Here is a 15,406-nt window from a genome sequence, read left to right on the forward strand (position 1 = left end):
TGAATTAAATGGACTTACTTCACTGTATATTAAAAATCTGTGCTATAAAGTGACTATTGTGTCTGGCTCGTTGGTCTAGGGGTATGATTCTCGCTTTGGGTGCGAGAGGTCCCGGGTTAAATTCCCGGACGAGCCCGATGTCTTACATTTTTCATTATGATCGTAGCAAACCCCATACTTTTTGATGATATTTATAAAGAAACTTTGTTCAATGACTTGTTTTACATGAATTAAATGGACTTACTTCACTGTATATTAACGATCTGTGCTATGAAGGAAGTATTGTGTCTGGCTCGTTGGTCTAGGGGTATGATTCTCGCTTTGGGTGCGAGAGTTCCCGGGTTCAAATCCCGGACGAGCCCGATGTCTTACATTTTTCATTATGATCGTAGCAAACCCCATACTTTTTGATGATATTTATAAAGAAACTTTGTTAATTGACTTGTTTTACATGAATTAAATGGACTTACTTCACTGTATATTAAAAATCTGTGCACTAAAGTTACTATTGTGTCTGGCTCGTTGGTCTAGGGGTATGATTCTCGCTTTGGGTGCGAGAGGTCCCGGGTTCAAATCCCGGACGAGCCCGATGTCTTACATTTTTCATTATGATCGTAGCAAACCCCATACTTTTTGATGATATTTATAAAGAAACTTTGTTAATTGACTTGTTTTACATGAATTAAATGGACTTACTTCAGTGTATATTAACAATCTGTGCTATCAAGTAACTATTGTGTGTGGCTCGTTGGTCTAGGGGTATGATTCTCGCTTTGGGTGCGAGAGGTCCCGGGTTCAAATCCCGGACGAGCCCGATGTCTTACATTTTTCATTATTATCGTAGACAAACCCCATACTTTTTGATGATATTTATAAAGAAACTTTGTTCAATGACTTGTTTTACATGAATTAAATGGACTTATTTCACTGTATATTAACAATCTGTGCTATGAAGGAAGTATTGTGTCTGGCTACTTGGTCTAGGGGTATGATTCTCGCTTTGGGTGCGAGAGGTCTCGTGTTCAAATCCCGGACGAGCCCGATGTCTTACATTTTTCATTATGATCGTAGCAAACCCTATACTTTTTGATGATATTTATAAAGAAACTTTGTTCAATGACTTGTTTTACATGAATTAAATGGACTTACTTCACTGTATATTAACAATCTGTGCTATGAAGTAAGTATTGTTTCTGCCTCGTTGGTCTAGGGGTATGATTCTCGCTTTGGGTGCGAGAGGTCCCGGGTTCAAATCCCGGACGAGCCTAATGTCTTACATTTTTTATTATGATCGTAGCAAACCCCATACTTTTTGATGATATTTATAAAAAGAATTTCTTAATTGACTTGTTTTACATGAATTAAATGGACTTACTTCACTGTATATTAAAAATCTGTGCTATGAAGTAAGTATTGTGTCTGGCTCGTTGGTCTAGGTGTATGATTCTCGCTTTGGGTGCGAGAGGTCCCGGGTTCAAATCCCGGACGAGCCCGATGTCTTACATTTTTCATTATGATCGTGGCCAACCCCATACTTTTTGATGATATTAATAAAGAAACTGTGTTAATTGACTTGTTTTACATGAATTAAATGGACTTACTTCACTGTATATTAACAATCTGTGCTATGAAGTAACTATTGTCTCTGGCTCGTTGGTCTAGAGGTATGATTCTCGCTTTGGGTGCGAGAAGTCCCGGGTTCAAATCCCGGAGGAGCCCGTTGTCTAAAATTTTTTTGTTATGATCGTAGCAAACCCCATACTTTTTGATGATATTTATAAAGAGACTTTGTTAATTGACTTGTTTTACATGAATTAAATGGACTTACTTCACTGTATATTAAAAATCTGTGCTATAAAGTGACTATTGTGTCTGGCTCGTTGGTCTAGGGGTATGATTCTCGCTTTGGGTGCGAGAGGTCCCGGGTTAAATTCCCGGACGAGCCCGATGTCTTACATTTTTCATTATGATCGTAGCAAACCCCATACTTTTTGATGATATTTATAAAGAAACTTTGTTCAATGACTTGTTTTACATGAATTAAATGGACTTACTTCACTGTATATTAACGATCTGTGCTATGAAGGAAGTATTGTGTCTGGCTCGTTGGTCTAGGGGTATGATTCTCGCTTTGGGTGCGAGAGTTCCCGGGTTCAAATCCCGGACGAGCCCGATGTCTTACATTTTTCATTATGATCGTAGCAAACCCCATACTTTTTGATGATATTTATAAAGAAACTTTGTTAATTGACTTGTTTTACATGAATTAAATGGACTTACTTCACTGTATATTAAAAATCTGTGCACTAAAGTGACTATTGTGTCTGGCTCGTTGGTCTAGGGGTATGATTCTCGCTTTGGGTGCGAGAGGTCCCGGGTTAAATTCCCGGACGAGCCCGATGTCTTACATTTTTCATTATGATCGTAGCAAACCCCATACTTTTTGATGATATTTATAAAGAAACTTTGTTAATTGACTTGTTTTACATGAATTAAATGGACTTACTTCACTGTATATTAAAAATCTGTGCACTAAAGTGACTATTGTGTCTGGCTCGTTGGTCTAGGGGTATGATTCTCGCTTTGGGTGCGAGAGGTCCCGGGTTCAAATCCCGGACGAGCCCGATGTCTTACATTTTTCATTATGATCGTAGACAAACCCCATACTTTTTGATGATATTTATAAAGAAACTTTGTTCAATGACTTGTTTTACATGAATTAAATGGACTTACTTCACTGTATATTAAAAATCTGTGCTATAAAGTGACTATAATGTCTGGCTCGTTGGTCTAGGGGTATGATTCTCGCTTTGGGTGCGAGAAGTCCCGTGTTAAAATCCCGGACGAGCCCGATGTCTTACATTTTGCATTATGATCGTAGCAAACTCCATACTTTTTGATGATATTTGTAAAGAGACTTTGTTAATGTACTTGTTTTACATGAATTAAATGGACTTACTTCACTGTATATTAACAATCTGTGCTATGAAGTAAGTATTGTGCCTGGCTCTTTGGTCCAGGGGTATGATTCTCGCTTTGGGTGCGAGAGGTCCCGGGTTCAAATCCCGGGCGAGCCCGATGTCTTACATTTTTCATTATGATCGTAGCAAACCCCATACTTTTTGATGATATTTATAAAGAGACTGTGTTAATTGACTTGTTTTACATGAATTAAATGGACTTACTTCACTGTATATTAACAATCTGTGCTATGAAGTAAGTATTGTGTCTGGCTCGTTGGTCTAGGGGTATGATTCTCGCTTTGGGTGCGAGAGGTCCCGGGTTCAAATCCCGGACGAGCCCGATGTCTTACATTTTTCATTATGATCGTAGCAAACCCCATACTTTTTGATGATATTTATAAAGAAACTTTGTTAATTGACTTGTTTTACATGAATTAAATGGACTTACTTCACTGTATATTAACAATCTGTGCTATGAAGTAACTGTTGTGTGTGGCTCGTTGGTCTAGGGGTATGATTCTCGCTTTGGGTGCGAGAGGTCCCGGGTTCAAATCCCGGACGAGCCCGATGTCTTACATTTATCATTATGATCGTAGCAAACCCCATACTTTTTGATGATATTTATAAAGAAACTTTGTTAATTGACTTGTTTTACATGAATTAAATGGACTTAGTCCACTGGATATTAGCAATCTGTGCTATGAAGTAACTATTGTGTGTGGCTCGTTGGTCTAGGGGTATGATTCTCGCTTTGGGTGCGAGAGGTACCGGGTTCAAATCCCGCACGAGCCCGATGTCTTACATTTTTCATTATGATCGTAGCAAACCCCATACTTTTTGATGATATTTATAAAGAAACTTTGTTAATTGACTTGTTTTACATGAATTAAATGGACTTACTTCACTGTATATTAACAATCTGTGCTATGAAGTAACTATTGTGTGTGTCTCGTTTGTCTAGGGGTATGATTCTCGCTTTGGGTTCGAGAGGTCCCAGGTTCAAATCCCGGACGAGCCCGATGTCTTACATTTTTCATAGTGATCGTGGCCAACCCCATACTTTTTGATGATATTTATAAAGAAACTTTGTTAATTGACTTGTTTTACATGAATTAAATGGACTTACTTCACTGTATATTAACAATCTGTGCTATGAAGTAACTATTGTGTCTGGCTTGTTGGTCTAGGGGTATGATTCTCGCTTTGGGTGCGAGAAGTCCCGGGTTCAAATCCCGGACGAGCCCGATGTCTTAACTGTTTTTGTTATGATCGTAGCAAACCCCATACTTTTTGATGATATTTATAAAGAGACTTTGTTAATTGACTTGTTTTACATGAATTAAATGGACTTACTTCACTGTATATTAAAAATCTGTGCTATAAAGTGACTATTGTGTCTGGCTCGTTGGTCTAGGGGTATGATTCTCGCTTTGGGTGCGAGAGGTCCCGGGTTAAATTCCCGGACGAGCCCGATGTCTTACATTTTTCATTATGATCGTAGCAAACCCCATACTTTTTGATGATATTTATAAAGAAACTTTGTTCAATGACTTGTTTTACATGAATTAAATGGACTTACTTCACTGTATATTAACAATCTGTGCTATGAAGTAACTATTGTGTCTGGCTCGTTGGTCTAGGGGTATGATTCTCGCTTTGGGTGGAGAGGTCACGGGTTCAAATCCCGGACGAGCCCGATGTCTTACATTTTTCATTATGATCGTAGCAAACCCCATACTTTTTGATGATATTTATAAAGAAACTTTGTTCAATGACTTGTTTTACATGAATTAAATGGACTTACTTCAGTGTATATTAAAAATCTGTGCACTAAAGTGACTATTGTGTCTGGCTCGTTGGTCAAGGGGTATGATTCTCGCTTTGGGTGCGAGAGGTCCCGGGTTCTAATCCCGGACGAGCCCGATGTCTTACATTTTTCATTATGATCGTAGACAAACCCCATACTTTTTGATGATATTTATAAAGAAACTTTGTTCAATGACTTGTTTTACATGAATTAAATGGACTTACTTCACTGTATATTAAAACTCTGTGCTATAAAGTGACTATAATGTCTGGCTCGTTGGTCTAGGGGTATGATTCTCGCTTTGGGTGCGAGAGGTCCCGGGTTCAAATCCCGGACGAGCCCGATGTCTTACATTTTTCATTATGATCGTAGACACACCCCATACTTTTTGATGATATTTATAAAGAAACTTTGTTCAATGACTTGTTTTACATGAATTAAATGGACTTACTTCACTGTATATTAAAAATCTGTGCTATAAAGTGACTATTGTGTCTGGCTCGTTGGTCTAGGGGTATGATTCTCGCTTTGGGTGCGAGAGGTCCCGGGTTCAAATCCCGGACGAGCCCGATGTCTTACATTTTTCATTATGATCGTAGACAAACCCCATACTTTTTGATGATATTTATAAAGAAACTTTGTTCAATGACTTGTTTTACATGAATTAAATGGACTTACTTCACTGTATATTAAAAACCTGTGCTATGAAGTAAGTATTGTGTCCGGCTCGTTGGTCTAGGGGTATGATTCTCGCTTTGGGTGCGAGAGGTCCCGGGGTCAAATCCCGGACGAGCCCGATGTCTTAAATTTTTCATTGTGATCGTAGCAAACCCCATACTTTTTGATGATATTTATAAAGAAACTTTGTTAATTGACTTGTTTTACATGAATTAAATGGACTTACTTCACTGTATATTAACAATCTGTGCTATGAAGTAAGTACTGTGTCTAGCTCATTGGTCTAGGTGTATGATTCTCGCTTTGGGTGCGAGAGGTCCTGGGTTAAAATCCCGGACGAGCCCGATGTCTTACATTTTTCATTATGATCGTAGACAAACCCCATACTTTTGATGATATTTGTAAAGAGACTTTGTTAATTGACTTGTTTTACATGAATTAAATGGACTTACTTCACTGTATATTAACAATCTGTGCTATGAAGTAAGTATTGTGTCTGGCTCTTTGGTCTAGGGGTATGATTCTCGCTTTGGGTGCGAGAGGTCCCGGGTTCAAATCCCGGACGAGCCCGATGTCTTACATTTTTCATTATGATCGTAGCAAACCCCATACTGTTTGATGATATTTATAAAGAGACTTTGTTAATTGACTTGTTTTACATGAATTAAATGGACTTACTTCACTGTATATTAAAAATCTGTGCTATAAAGTGACTATTGTGTCTGGCTCGTTGGTCTAGGGGTATGATTCTCGCTTTGGGTGCGAGAGGTCCCGGGTTAAATTCCCGGACGAGCCCGATGTCTTACATTTTTCATTATGATCGTAGCAAACCCCATACTTTTTGATGATATTTATAAAGAAACTTTGTTAATTGACTTGTTTTACATGAATTAAATGGACTTACTTCACAGTATATTAACGATCTGTGCTATGAAGGAAGTATTGTGTCTGGCTCGTTGGTCTAGGGGTATGATTCTCGCTTTGGGTGCGAGAGTTCCCGGGTTCAAATCCCGGACGAGCCCGATGTCTTATATTTTTCATTATGATCGTAGCAAACCCCATACTTTTTGATGATATTTATAAAGAAACTTTGTTAATTGACTTGTTTTACATGAATTAAATGGACTTACTTCACTGTATATTAAAAATCTGTGCACTAAAGTTACTATTGTGTCTGGCTCGTTGGTCTAGGGGTATGATTCTCGCTTTGGGTGCGAGAGGTCCCGGGTTAAATTCCCGGACGAGCCCGATGTCTTACATTTTTCATTATGATCGTAGCAAACCCCATACTTTTTGATGATATTTATAAAGAAACTTTGTTAATTGACTTGTTTTACATGAATTAAATGGACTTACTTCACTGTATATTAAAAATCTGTGCACTCAAGTGACTATTGTGTCTGGCTCGTTGGTCTAGGGGTATGATTCTCGCTTTGGGTGCGAGAGGTCCCGGGTTCAAATCCCGGACGAGCCCGATGTCTTACATTTTTCATTATGATCGTAGACAAACCCCATACTTTTTGATGATATTTATAAAGAAACTCTGTTCAATGACTTGTTTTACATGAATTAAATGGACTTATTTCACTGTATATTAACAATCTGTGCTATGAAGGAAGTATTGTGTCTGGCTACTTGGTCTAGGGGTATGATTCTCGCTTTGGGTACGAGAGGTCCCGTGTTCAAATCCCGGACGAGCCCGATGTCTTACATTTTTCATTATGATCGTAGCAAACCCTATACTTTTTGATGATATTTATAAAGAAACTTTGTTCAATGACTTGTTTTACATGAATTAAATGGACTTACTTCACTGTATATTAACAATCTGTGCTATGAAGTAAGTATTGTTTCTGCCTCGTTGGTCTAGGGGTATGATTCTCGCTTTGGGTGCGAGAGGTCCCGGGTTCAAATCCCGGACGAGCCTAATGTCTTACATTTTTTATTATGATCGTAGCAAACCCCATACTTTTTGATGATATTTATAAAGAGAATTTCTTAATTGACTTGTTTTACATGAATTAAATGGACTTACTTCACTGTATATTAAAAATCTGTTCTATGAAGTAAGTATTGTGTCTGGCTCGTTGGTCTAGGTGTATGATTCTCGCTTTGGGTGCGAGAGGTCCCGGGTTCAAATCCCGGACGAGCCCGATGTCTTACATTTTTCATTATGATCGTGGCCAACCCCATACTTTTTGATGATATTAATAAAGAAACTGTGTTAATTGACTTGTTTTACATGAATTAAATGGACTTACTTCACTGTATATTAACAATCTGTGCTATGAAGTAACTATTGTGTCTGGCTCGTTGGTCTAGGGGTATGATTCTCGCTTTGGGTGCGAGAAGTCCCTGGGTTCAAATCCCGGAGGAGCCCGATGTCTAAAATTTGTTTGTTATGATCGTAGCAAACCCCATACTTTTTGATGATATTTATAAAGAGACTTTGTTAATTGACTTGTTTTACATGAATTAAATGGACTTACTTCACTGTATATTAAAAATCTGTGCTATAAAGTGACTATTGTGTCTGGCTCGTTGGTCTAGGGGTATGATTCTCGCTTTGGGTGCGAGAGGTCCCGGGTTAAATTCCCGGACGAGCCCGATGTCTTACATTTTTCATTATGATCGTAGCAAACCCCATACTTTTTGATGATATTTATAAAGAAACTTTGTTCAATGACTTGTTTTACATGAATTAAATGGACTTACTTCACTGTATATTAACGATCTGTGCTATGAAGGAAGTATTGTGTCTGGCTCGTTGGTCTAGGGGTATGATTCTCGCTTTGGGTGCGAGAGTTCCCGGGTTCAAATCCCGGACGAGCCCGATGTCTTACATTTTTCATTATGATCGTAGCAAACCCCATACTTTTTGATGATATTTATAAAGAAACTTTGTTAATTGACTTGTTTTACATGAATTAAATGGACTTACTTCACTGTATATTAAAAATCTGTGCACTAAAGTGACTATTGTGTCTGGCTCGTTGGTCTAGGGGTATGATTCTCGCTTTGGGTGCGAGAGGTCCCGGGTTAAATTCCCGGACGAGCCCGATGTCTTACATTTTTCATTATGATCGTAGCAAACCCCATACTTTTTGATGATATTTATAAAGAAACTTTGTTAATTGACTTGTTTTACATGAATTAAATGGACTTACTTCACTGTATATTAAAAATCTGTGCACTAAAGTGACTATTGTGTCTGGCTCGTTGGTCTAGGGGTATGATTCTCGCTTTGGGTGCGAGAGGTCCCGGGTTCAAATCCCGGACGAGCCCGATGTCTTACATTTTTCATTATGATCGTAGACAAACCCCATACTTTTTGATGATATTTATAAAGAAACTTTGTTCAATGACTTGTTTTACATGAATTAAATGGACTTACTTCACTGTATATTAACAATCTGTGCTATAAAGTGACTATAATGTCTGGCTCGTTGGTCTAGGGGTATGATTCTCGCTTTGGGTGCGAGAAGTCCCGTGTTCAAATCCCGGACGAGCCCGATGTCTTACATTTTTCATTATGATCGTAGCAAACTCCATACTTTTTGATGATATTTGTAAAGAGACTTTGTTAATGTACTTGTTTTACATGAATTAAATGGACTTACTTCACTGTATATTAACAATCTGTGCTATGAAGTAAGTATTGTGCCGGGCTCTTTGGTCCAGGGGTATGATTCTCGCTTTGGGTGCGAGAGGTCCCGGGTTCAAATCCCGGGCGAGCCCGATGTCTTACATTTTTCATTATGATCGTAGCAAACCCCATACTTTTTGATGATATTTATAAAGAGACTGTGTTAATTGACTTGTTTTACATGAATTAAATGGACTTACTTCACTGTATATTAACAATCTGTGCTATGAAGTAAGTATTGTGTCTGGCTCGTTGGTCTAGGGGTATGATTCTCGCTTTGGGTGCGAGAGGTCCCGGGTTCAAATCCCGGACGAGCCCGATGTCTTACTTTTTCATTATGATCGTAGCAAACCCCATACTTTTTGATGATATTTATAAAGAAACTTTGTTAATTGACTTGTTTTACATGAATTAAATGGACTTACTTCACTGTATATTAACAATCTGTGCTATGAAGTAACTATTGTGTGTGGCTCGTTGGTCTAGGGGTATGATTCTCGCTTTGGGTGCGAGAGGTCCCGGGTTCAAATCCCGGACGAGCCCGATGTCTTACATTTATCATTATGATCGTAGCAAACCCCATACTTTTTGATGATATTTATAAAGAAACTTTGTTAATTGACTTGTTTTACATGAATTAAATGGACTTAGTCCACTGGATATTAACAATCTGTGCTATGAAGTAACTATTGTGTGTGGCTCGTTGGTCTAGGGGTATGATTCTCGCTTTGGGTGCGAGAGGTCCCGAGTTCAAATCCCGCACGAGCCCGATGTCTTACATTTTTCATTATGATCGTAGCAAACCCCATACTTTTTGATGATATTTATAAAGAAACTTTGTTAATTGACTTGTTTTACATGAATTAAATGGACTTACTTCACTGTATATTAACAATCTGTGCTATGAAGTAACTATAGTGTGTGGCTCGTTGGTCTAGGGGTATGATTCTCGCTTTGGGTGCGAGAGGTCCCAGGTTCAAATCCCGGACGAGCCCGATGTCTTACATTTTTCATAGTGATCGTGGCCAACCCCATACTTTTTGATGATATTTATAAAGAAACTTTGTTAATTGACTTGTTTTACATGAATTAAATGGACTTACTTCACTGTATATTAACAATCTGTGCTATGAAGTAACTATTGTGTCTGGCTTGTTGGTCTAGGGGTATGATTCTCGCTTTGGGTGCGAGAAGTCCCGGGTTCAAATCCCGGACGAGCACGATGTCTTAACTGTTTTTGTTATGATCGTAGCAAACCCCATACTGTTTGATGATATTTATAAAGAGACTTTGTTAATTGACTTGTTTTACATGAATTAAATGGACTTACTTCACTGTATATTAAAAATCTGTGCTATAAAGTGACTATTGTGTCTGGCTCGTTGGTCTAGGGGTATGATTCTCGCTTTGGGTGCGAGAGGTCCCGGGTTAAATTCCCGGACGAGCCCGATGTCTTACATTTTTCATTATGATCGTAGAAAACCCCATACTTTTTGATGATATTTATAAAGAAACTTTGTTCAATGACTTGTTTTACATGAATTAAATGGACTTACTTCACTGTATATTAACAATCTGTGCTATGAAGTAACTATTGTGTCTGGCTCGTTGGTCTAGGGGTATGATTCTCGCTTTGGGTGGAGAGGTCACGGGTTCAAATCCCGGACGAGCCCGATGTCTTACATTTTTCATTATGATCGTAGCAAACCCCATACTTTTTGATGATATTTATAAAGAAACTTTGTTCAATGACTTGTTTTACATGAATTAAATGGACTTACTTCAGTGTATATTAAACATCTGTGCACTAAAGTGACTATTGTGTCTGGCTCGTTGGTCTAGGGGTATGATTCTCGCTTTGGGTGCGAGAGGTCCCGGGTTCTAATCCCGGACGAGCCCGATGTCTTACATTTTTCATTATGATCGTAGACAAACCCCATACTTTTTGATGATATTTATAAAGAAACTTTGTTCAATGACTTGTTTTACATGAATTAAATGGACTTACTTCACTGTATATTAAAACTCTGTGCTATAAAGTGACTATAATGTCTGGCTCGTTGGTCTAGGGGTATGATTCTCGCTTTGGGTGCGAGAGGTCCCGGGTTCAAATCCCGGACGAGCCCGATGTCTTACATTTTTCATTATGATCGTAGACACACCCCATACTTTTTGATGATATTTATAAAGAAACTTTGTTCAATGACTTGTTTTACATGAATTAAATGGACTTACTTCACTGTATATTAAAAATCTGTGCTATAAAGTGACTATTGTGTCTGGCTCGTTGGTCTAGGGGTATGATTCTCGCTTTGGGTGCGAGAGGTCCCGGGTTCAAATCCCGGACGAGCCCGATGTCTTACATTTTTCATTATGATCGTAGACAAACCCCATACTTTTTGATGATATTTATAAAGAAACTTTGTTCAATGACTTGTTTTACATGAATTAAATGGACTTACTTCACTGTATATTAAACACCTGTGCTATGAAGTAAGTATTGTGTCCGTCTCGTTGGTCTAGGGGTATGATTCTCGCTTTGGGTGCGAGAGGTCCCGGGTTCAAATCCCGGACGAGCCCGATGTCTTAAATTTTTCATTGTGATCGTAGCAAACCCCATACTTTTTGATGATATTTATAAAGAAACTTTGTTAATTGACTTGTTTTACATGAATTAAATGGACTTACTTCACTGTATATTAACAATCTGTGCTATGAAGTAAGTACTGTGTCTAGCTCATTGGTCTAGGTGTATGATTCTCGCTTTGGGTGCGAGAGGTCCCGGGTTAAAATCCCGGACGAGCCCGATGTCTTACATTTTTCATTATGATCGTAGACAAACCCCATACTTTTGATGATATTTGTAAAGAGACTTTGTTAATTGACTTGTTTTACATGAATTAAATGGACTTACTTCACTGTATATTAACAATCTGTGCTATGAAGTAAGTATTGTGTCTGGCTCTTTGGTCTAGGGGTATGATTCTCGCTTTGGGTGCGAGAGGTCCCGGGTTCAAATCCCGGGCGAGCCCGATGTCTTACATTTTTCATTATAATCGTAGCAAACCCCATACTTTTTGATGATATTTATAAAGAGACTTTGTTAATTGACTTGTTTTACATGAATTAAATGGACTTACTTCACTGTATATTAACAATCTGTGCTATGAAGTAAGTATTGTGTCTGGCTCGTTGGTCTAGGGGTATGATTCTCGCTTTGGGTGCGAGAGGTCCCGGGTTCAAATCCCGGACGAGCCCGATGTCCTACATTTTTCATTATGATCGTAGCAAACCCCATACTTTTTGATGATATTTATAAAGAAACTTTGTTAATTGACTTGTTTTACATGACTTAAATGGACTTACCTCACTGTATATTAACAATCTGTGCTATGAAGTAACTATTGTGTCTGGCTCGTTGGTCTAGGGGTATGATTCTCGCTTTGGGTGCGAGAGTTCCCGGGTTCAAATCCCGGACGAGCCCGATGTCTTACATTTTTCATTATGATCGTAGACAAACCCCATACTTTTTGATGATATTTATAAAGAAACTTTGTTCAATGACTTGTTTTACATGAATTAAATGGACTTACTTCACTGTATATTAAAAATCTGTGCTATGAAGTAAGTATTGTGTCTGGCTCGTTGGTCTAGGGGTATGATTCTCGCTTTGGGTGCGAGAGGTCCCGGGGTCAACTCCCGGACGAGCCCGATGTCTTACATTTTTCATTATGATCGTAGTAAACCCCATACTTTTTGATGATATTTATAAAGAAACTTTGTTAATTGACTTGTTTTACATGAATTAAATGGACTTATTTCACTGTATATTAACAATCTGTGCTATGAAGTAAGTATTGTGTCTGGCTCGTTGGTCTGGGTGTTTGATTCTCGCTTTGGGTACGAGAGGTCCCGGGTTCAAATCCCGGACGAGCCCGATGTCTTACATTTTTCATTATGATCGTAGCAAACCCCATACATTTTGATGATATTTATAAAGAGACTTTGTTAATTGACTTGGTTTACATGAATTAAATGGACTTACTTCACTGTATATTAACAATCTGTGCTATGAAGTAAGTATAGTGTCTGGCTCTTTGGTCAAGGGGTATGATTCTCGCTTTGGGTGCGAGAGGTCCCGGGTTCAAATCTCGGGCGAGCCCGATGTCTTACATTTTTCATTATGATCGTAGCAAACCCCATACTTTTTGATGATATTTATAAAGAGACTTTGTTAATTGACTTGTTTTACATGAATTAAATGGACTTACTTCACTGTATATTAACAATCTGTGCTATGAAGTAAGTATTGTGTCTGGCTCGTTGGTCTAGGGGTATGATTCTCGCTTTGGGTGCGAGAGGTCCCGGGTTAAAATCCCGGTCGAGCCCGATGTCATACATTTTTCATTATGATCGTAGCAAACCCCATACTTTTTGATGATATTTATAAAGAGACTTTGTTAATTGACTTGTTTTACATGAATTAAATGGACTTACTTCACTGTATATTAACAATCTGTGCTATGAAGTAAGTATTGTGTCTGGCTGGTTGGTCCAGGGGTATGATTCTCGCTTTTGGTGCGAGAGTTCCTGGGTTCAAATCCCGGACGAGCCCGATGTCTTACATTTTTCATTATTATCGTAGCAAACCCCATACTTTTTGATGATATTTATAAGGAAACTTTGTTCAATGACTTGCTTTACATGAATTAAATGGACTTACTTCACTGTATATTAACAATCTGTGCTATGAAGGAAGTATTGTGTCTGGCTCGTTGGTCTAGGGGTATGATTATCGCCTTGGGTGCGAGAGGTCCCGGGTTCAAATCCCGGACGAGCCCGATGTCTTACATTTTTCATTATGATCGTAGCAAACCCTATACTTTTTGATGATATTTATAAAGAGACTTTGTTAATTGACTTGTTTACATGCATTAAATGGACTTATTTCACTGTATATTAACAATCTGTGCTATGAAGTAAGTATTGTGTCTGGCTCGTTGGTCTAGGGGTATGATTCTCGCTTTGGGTGCGAGAGGTCCCGGGTTCAAATCCTTGACGAGCCTGATGTCTTACATTTTTTATTATGATCGTAGCAAACCCCATACTTTTTGATGATATTTATAAAGAGACTTTCTTAATTGACTTGTTTTACATGAATTAAATGGACTTACTTCACTGTATATTAACAATCTGTGCTATGAAGTAAGTATTGTGTCTGGCTCGTTGGTCTAGGGGTATGATTCTCGCTTTGGGTATGAGAGGTCCCGTGTTTAAATCTCGGACGAGCCCGATGTCTTACATTTTTCATTATGATCGTAGCAAACCCTATACTTTTTGATGATATTTATAAAGAAACTTTGTTAATTGACTTGTTTTACATGAATTAAATGGACTTACTTCACTGTATATTAACAATCTGTGCTATGAAGTAAGTATTGTGTCTGGCTCGTTGGTCTAGGGGTATGATTCTCGCTTTGGGTACGAGAGGTCCCGGGTTCAAATCCCGGACGAGCCCGATGTCTTACATTTTTCATTATGATCGTAGCAAACCCCATACTTTTTGATGATATTTATAAAGAAACTTTGTTAATTGACTTGTTTTACATGAATTAAATGGACTTACTTCACTGTATAGTTACAATCTGTGCTATGAAGTAAGTATTGTGTCTTGCTCGTTGGTCTAGGGGTATGATTCTCGCTTTGGGTGCGAGAGGTCCCGGGTTAAAGTCGCGGACGAGCCCGATGTCTTACATTTTTCATTATGATCGTAGCAAACCCCATACTTTTTGATGATATTTTAAAAGAGACTTTGTTAATTGACTTGTTTTACATGAATTAAATGGACTTACTTCACTGTATATTAACAATCTGTGCTATGAAGTAAGTATTGTGTCTGGCTCGTTGGTCTAGGGGTATGATTCTCACTTTGGGTGCGAAAGGTCCCGGGTTCAAATCCCGGACGAGCCCGATGTCTTACATTTTTCATTATGATCGTAGCAAATCCCATACTTTTTGATGATATTTATAAAGAAACTGTGTTAATTGACTTGTTTTACATGAATTAAATGGACTTACTTAACTGTATATTAACAATCTGTGCTATGAAGTAAGTATTGTGTCTTGCTCGTTGGTCTAGGGGTATGATTCTCGCTTTGGGTGCGAGAGGTCCCGGGTTTTAATCCCGGACGAGCCCGACGTCTTACATTTTTCATTATGATCGCAGCAAACCCCATACATTTTGATGATATTTATAAAGAAACTTTGTTCAATGACTTGTTTTACATGAATTAAATGGACTTACTTCACTGT

At 38.4% G+C, this 15,406-nt stretch overlaps 49 non-coding genes across 49 annotated transcripts; all 49 read left to right on the plus strand.

The window, feature by feature from the left end:
* The first annotated feature begins 64 nt into the window (after positions 1–64).
* Trnap-ugg (transfer RNA proline (anticodon UGG)) lies at positions 65–136 on the plus strand. The gene has a single exon. It is a non-coding gene; the product is annotated as a tRNA-Pro (tRNA).
* A 154-nt stretch (positions 137–290) lies between these two features.
* On the plus strand, positions 291–362 carry Trnap-ugg (transfer RNA proline (anticodon UGG)). The gene has a single exon. It is a non-coding gene; the product is annotated as a tRNA-Pro (tRNA).
* A 154-nt stretch (positions 363–516) lies between these two features.
* On the plus strand, positions 517–588 carry Trnap-ugg (transfer RNA proline (anticodon UGG)). The gene has a single exon. It is a non-coding gene; the product is annotated as a tRNA-Pro (tRNA).
* Positions 589–742: 154 nt separating this feature from the next.
* Trnap-ugg (transfer RNA proline (anticodon UGG)) lies at positions 743–814 on the plus strand. Its single transcript has one exon. It is a non-coding gene; the product is annotated as a tRNA-Pro (tRNA).
* Positions 815–1,195: 381 nt separating this feature from the next.
* On the plus strand, positions 1,196–1,267 carry Trnap-ugg (transfer RNA proline (anticodon UGG)). Its single transcript has one exon. It is a non-coding gene; the product is annotated as a tRNA-Pro (tRNA).
* A 154-nt stretch (positions 1,268–1,421) lies between these two features.
* On the plus strand, positions 1,422–1,493 carry Trnap-ugg (transfer RNA proline (anticodon UGG)). Its single transcript has one exon. It is a non-coding gene; the product is annotated as a tRNA-Pro (tRNA).
* Positions 1,494–1,647: 154 nt separating this feature from the next.
* Positions 1,648–1,719, plus strand: Trnap-ugg (transfer RNA proline (anticodon UGG)). Its single transcript has one exon. It is a non-coding gene; the product is annotated as a tRNA-Pro (tRNA).
* A 155-nt stretch (positions 1,720–1,874) lies between these two features.
* Trnap-ugg (transfer RNA proline (anticodon UGG)) lies at positions 1,875–1,946 on the plus strand. Its single transcript has one exon. It is a non-coding gene; the product is annotated as a tRNA-Pro (tRNA).
* Positions 1,947–2,100: 154 nt separating this feature from the next.
* On the plus strand, positions 2,101–2,172 carry Trnap-ugg (transfer RNA proline (anticodon UGG)). The gene has a single exon. It is a non-coding gene; the product is annotated as a tRNA-Pro (tRNA).
* A 154-nt stretch (positions 2,173–2,326) lies between these two features.
* Trnap-ugg (transfer RNA proline (anticodon UGG)) lies at positions 2,327–2,398 on the plus strand. Its single transcript has one exon. It is a non-coding gene; the product is annotated as a tRNA-Pro (tRNA).
* Positions 2,399–2,552: 154 nt separating this feature from the next.
* Trnap-ugg (transfer RNA proline (anticodon UGG)) lies at positions 2,553–2,624 on the plus strand. The gene has a single exon. It is a non-coding gene; the product is annotated as a tRNA-Pro (tRNA).
* Positions 2,625–3,231: 607 nt separating this feature from the next.
* Trnap-ugg (transfer RNA proline (anticodon UGG)) lies at positions 3,232–3,303 on the plus strand. Its single transcript has one exon. It is a non-coding gene; the product is annotated as a tRNA-Pro (tRNA).
* A 154-nt stretch (positions 3,304–3,457) lies between these two features.
* Positions 3,458–3,529, plus strand: Trnap-ugg (transfer RNA proline (anticodon UGG)). Its single transcript has one exon. It is a non-coding gene; the product is annotated as a tRNA-Pro (tRNA).
* A 154-nt stretch (positions 3,530–3,683) lies between these two features.
* Trnap-ugg (transfer RNA proline (anticodon UGG)) lies at positions 3,684–3,755 on the plus strand. Its single transcript has one exon. It is a non-coding gene; the product is annotated as a tRNA-Pro (tRNA).
* Positions 3,756–4,135: 380 nt separating this feature from the next.
* On the plus strand, positions 4,136–4,207 carry Trnap-ugg (transfer RNA proline (anticodon UGG)). Its single transcript has one exon. It is a non-coding gene; the product is annotated as a tRNA-Pro (tRNA).
* A 155-nt stretch (positions 4,208–4,362) lies between these two features.
* On the plus strand, positions 4,363–4,434 carry Trnap-ugg (transfer RNA proline (anticodon UGG)). The gene has a single exon. It is a non-coding gene; the product is annotated as a tRNA-Pro (tRNA).
* Positions 4,435–4,813: 379 nt separating this feature from the next.
* Trnap-ugg (transfer RNA proline (anticodon UGG)) lies at positions 4,814–4,885 on the plus strand. Its single transcript has one exon. It is a non-coding gene; the product is annotated as a tRNA-Pro (tRNA).
* A 155-nt stretch (positions 4,886–5,040) lies between these two features.
* On the plus strand, positions 5,041–5,112 carry Trnap-ugg (transfer RNA proline (anticodon UGG)). Its single transcript has one exon. It is a non-coding gene; the product is annotated as a tRNA-Pro (tRNA).
* Positions 5,113–5,267: 155 nt separating this feature from the next.
* On the plus strand, positions 5,268–5,339 carry Trnap-ugg (transfer RNA proline (anticodon UGG)). Its single transcript has one exon. It is a non-coding gene; the product is annotated as a tRNA-Pro (tRNA).
* Positions 5,340–5,494: 155 nt separating this feature from the next.
* Positions 5,495–5,566, plus strand: Trnap-ugg (transfer RNA proline (anticodon UGG)). The gene has a single exon. It is a non-coding gene; the product is annotated as a tRNA-Pro (tRNA).
* A 380-nt stretch (positions 5,567–5,946) lies between these two features.
* Trnap-ugg (transfer RNA proline (anticodon UGG)) lies at positions 5,947–6,018 on the plus strand. The gene has a single exon. It is a non-coding gene; the product is annotated as a tRNA-Pro (tRNA).
* A 154-nt stretch (positions 6,019–6,172) lies between these two features.
* Positions 6,173–6,244, plus strand: Trnap-ugg (transfer RNA proline (anticodon UGG)). The gene has a single exon. It is a non-coding gene; the product is annotated as a tRNA-Pro (tRNA).
* Positions 6,245–6,398: 154 nt separating this feature from the next.
* Positions 6,399–6,470, plus strand: Trnap-ugg (transfer RNA proline (anticodon UGG)). Its single transcript has one exon. It is a non-coding gene; the product is annotated as a tRNA-Pro (tRNA).
* A 154-nt stretch (positions 6,471–6,624) lies between these two features.
* Trnap-ugg (transfer RNA proline (anticodon UGG)) lies at positions 6,625–6,696 on the plus strand. The gene has a single exon. It is a non-coding gene; the product is annotated as a tRNA-Pro (tRNA).
* Positions 6,697–6,850: 154 nt separating this feature from the next.
* Positions 6,851–6,922, plus strand: Trnap-ugg (transfer RNA proline (anticodon UGG)). The gene has a single exon. It is a non-coding gene; the product is annotated as a tRNA-Pro (tRNA).
* Positions 6,923–7,303: 381 nt separating this feature from the next.
* On the plus strand, positions 7,304–7,375 carry Trnap-ugg (transfer RNA proline (anticodon UGG)). The gene has a single exon. It is a non-coding gene; the product is annotated as a tRNA-Pro (tRNA).
* Positions 7,376–7,529: 154 nt separating this feature from the next.
* Positions 7,530–7,601, plus strand: Trnap-ugg (transfer RNA proline (anticodon UGG)). Its single transcript has one exon. It is a non-coding gene; the product is annotated as a tRNA-Pro (tRNA).
* A 382-nt stretch (positions 7,602–7,983) lies between these two features.
* On the plus strand, positions 7,984–8,055 carry Trnap-ugg (transfer RNA proline (anticodon UGG)). Its single transcript has one exon. It is a non-coding gene; the product is annotated as a tRNA-Pro (tRNA).
* Positions 8,056–8,209: 154 nt separating this feature from the next.
* On the plus strand, positions 8,210–8,281 carry Trnap-ugg (transfer RNA proline (anticodon UGG)). Its single transcript has one exon. It is a non-coding gene; the product is annotated as a tRNA-Pro (tRNA).
* Positions 8,282–8,435: 154 nt separating this feature from the next.
* Positions 8,436–8,507, plus strand: Trnap-ugg (transfer RNA proline (anticodon UGG)). The gene has a single exon. It is a non-coding gene; the product is annotated as a tRNA-Pro (tRNA).
* A 154-nt stretch (positions 8,508–8,661) lies between these two features.
* Trnap-ugg (transfer RNA proline (anticodon UGG)) lies at positions 8,662–8,733 on the plus strand. The gene has a single exon. It is a non-coding gene; the product is annotated as a tRNA-Pro (tRNA).
* A 607-nt stretch (positions 8,734–9,340) lies between these two features.
* Trnap-ugg (transfer RNA proline (anticodon UGG)) lies at positions 9,341–9,412 on the plus strand. Its single transcript has one exon. It is a non-coding gene; the product is annotated as a tRNA-Pro (tRNA).
* A 153-nt stretch (positions 9,413–9,565) lies between these two features.
* Positions 9,566–9,637, plus strand: Trnap-ugg (transfer RNA proline (anticodon UGG)). Its single transcript has one exon. It is a non-coding gene; the product is annotated as a tRNA-Pro (tRNA).
* Positions 9,638–9,791: 154 nt separating this feature from the next.
* Positions 9,792–9,863, plus strand: Trnap-ugg (transfer RNA proline (anticodon UGG)). The gene has a single exon. It is a non-coding gene; the product is annotated as a tRNA-Pro (tRNA).
* Positions 9,864–10,017: 154 nt separating this feature from the next.
* On the plus strand, positions 10,018–10,089 carry Trnap-ugg (transfer RNA proline (anticodon UGG)). The gene has a single exon. It is a non-coding gene; the product is annotated as a tRNA-Pro (tRNA).
* Positions 10,090–10,243: 154 nt separating this feature from the next.
* Positions 10,244–10,316, plus strand: Trnap-ugg (transfer RNA proline (anticodon UGG)). Its single transcript has one exon. It is a non-coding gene; the product is annotated as a tRNA-Pro (tRNA).
* A 154-nt stretch (positions 10,317–10,470) lies between these two features.
* Trnap-ugg (transfer RNA proline (anticodon UGG)) lies at positions 10,471–10,542 on the plus strand. The gene has a single exon. It is a non-coding gene; the product is annotated as a tRNA-Pro (tRNA).
* Positions 10,543–10,921: 379 nt separating this feature from the next.
* Trnap-ugg (transfer RNA proline (anticodon UGG)) lies at positions 10,922–10,993 on the plus strand. The gene has a single exon. It is a non-coding gene; the product is annotated as a tRNA-Pro (tRNA).
* Positions 10,994–11,148: 155 nt separating this feature from the next.
* Positions 11,149–11,220, plus strand: Trnap-ugg (transfer RNA proline (anticodon UGG)). The gene has a single exon. It is a non-coding gene; the product is annotated as a tRNA-Pro (tRNA).
* A 155-nt stretch (positions 11,221–11,375) lies between these two features.
* Trnap-ugg (transfer RNA proline (anticodon UGG)) lies at positions 11,376–11,447 on the plus strand. The gene has a single exon. It is a non-coding gene; the product is annotated as a tRNA-Pro (tRNA).
* Positions 11,448–11,602: 155 nt separating this feature from the next.
* Trnap-ugg (transfer RNA proline (anticodon UGG)) lies at positions 11,603–11,674 on the plus strand. Its single transcript has one exon. It is a non-coding gene; the product is annotated as a tRNA-Pro (tRNA).
* A 606-nt stretch (positions 11,675–12,280) lies between these two features.
* Trnap-ugg (transfer RNA proline (anticodon UGG)) lies at positions 12,281–12,352 on the plus strand. Its single transcript has one exon. It is a non-coding gene; the product is annotated as a tRNA-Pro (tRNA).
* Positions 12,353–12,506: 154 nt separating this feature from the next.
* On the plus strand, positions 12,507–12,578 carry Trnap-ugg (transfer RNA proline (anticodon UGG)). Its single transcript has one exon. It is a non-coding gene; the product is annotated as a tRNA-Pro (tRNA).
* Positions 12,579–12,733: 155 nt separating this feature from the next.
* On the plus strand, positions 12,734–12,805 carry Trnap-ugg (transfer RNA proline (anticodon UGG)). Its single transcript has one exon. It is a non-coding gene; the product is annotated as a tRNA-Pro (tRNA).
* A 606-nt stretch (positions 12,806–13,411) lies between these two features.
* Positions 13,412–13,483, plus strand: Trnap-ugg (transfer RNA proline (anticodon UGG)). The gene has a single exon. It is a non-coding gene; the product is annotated as a tRNA-Pro (tRNA).
* Positions 13,484–13,863: 380 nt separating this feature from the next.
* On the plus strand, positions 13,864–13,935 carry Trnap-ugg (transfer RNA proline (anticodon UGG)). The gene has a single exon. It is a non-coding gene; the product is annotated as a tRNA-Pro (tRNA).
* A 153-nt stretch (positions 13,936–14,088) lies between these two features.
* Positions 14,089–14,160, plus strand: Trnap-ugg (transfer RNA proline (anticodon UGG)). Its single transcript has one exon. It is a non-coding gene; the product is annotated as a tRNA-Pro (tRNA).
* Positions 14,161–14,540: 380 nt separating this feature from the next.
* Positions 14,541–14,612, plus strand: Trnap-ugg (transfer RNA proline (anticodon UGG)). Its single transcript has one exon. It is a non-coding gene; the product is annotated as a tRNA-Pro (tRNA).
* Positions 14,613–14,992: 380 nt separating this feature from the next.
* On the plus strand, positions 14,993–15,064 carry Trnap-ugg (transfer RNA proline (anticodon UGG)). Its single transcript has one exon. It is a non-coding gene; the product is annotated as a tRNA-Pro (tRNA).
* Positions 15,065–15,406: the final 342 nt, after the last annotated feature.

This window comes from Euprymna scolopes, chromosome 2 (genome assembly GCF_053919585.1).
Source record: "Euprymna scolopes isolate OS-2025 chromosome 2, ASM5391958v1, whole genome shotgun sequence".
NCBI classification, from domain to species: domain Eukaryota; kingdom Metazoa; phylum Mollusca; class Cephalopoda; order Sepiida; family Sepiolidae; genus Euprymna; species Euprymna scolopes.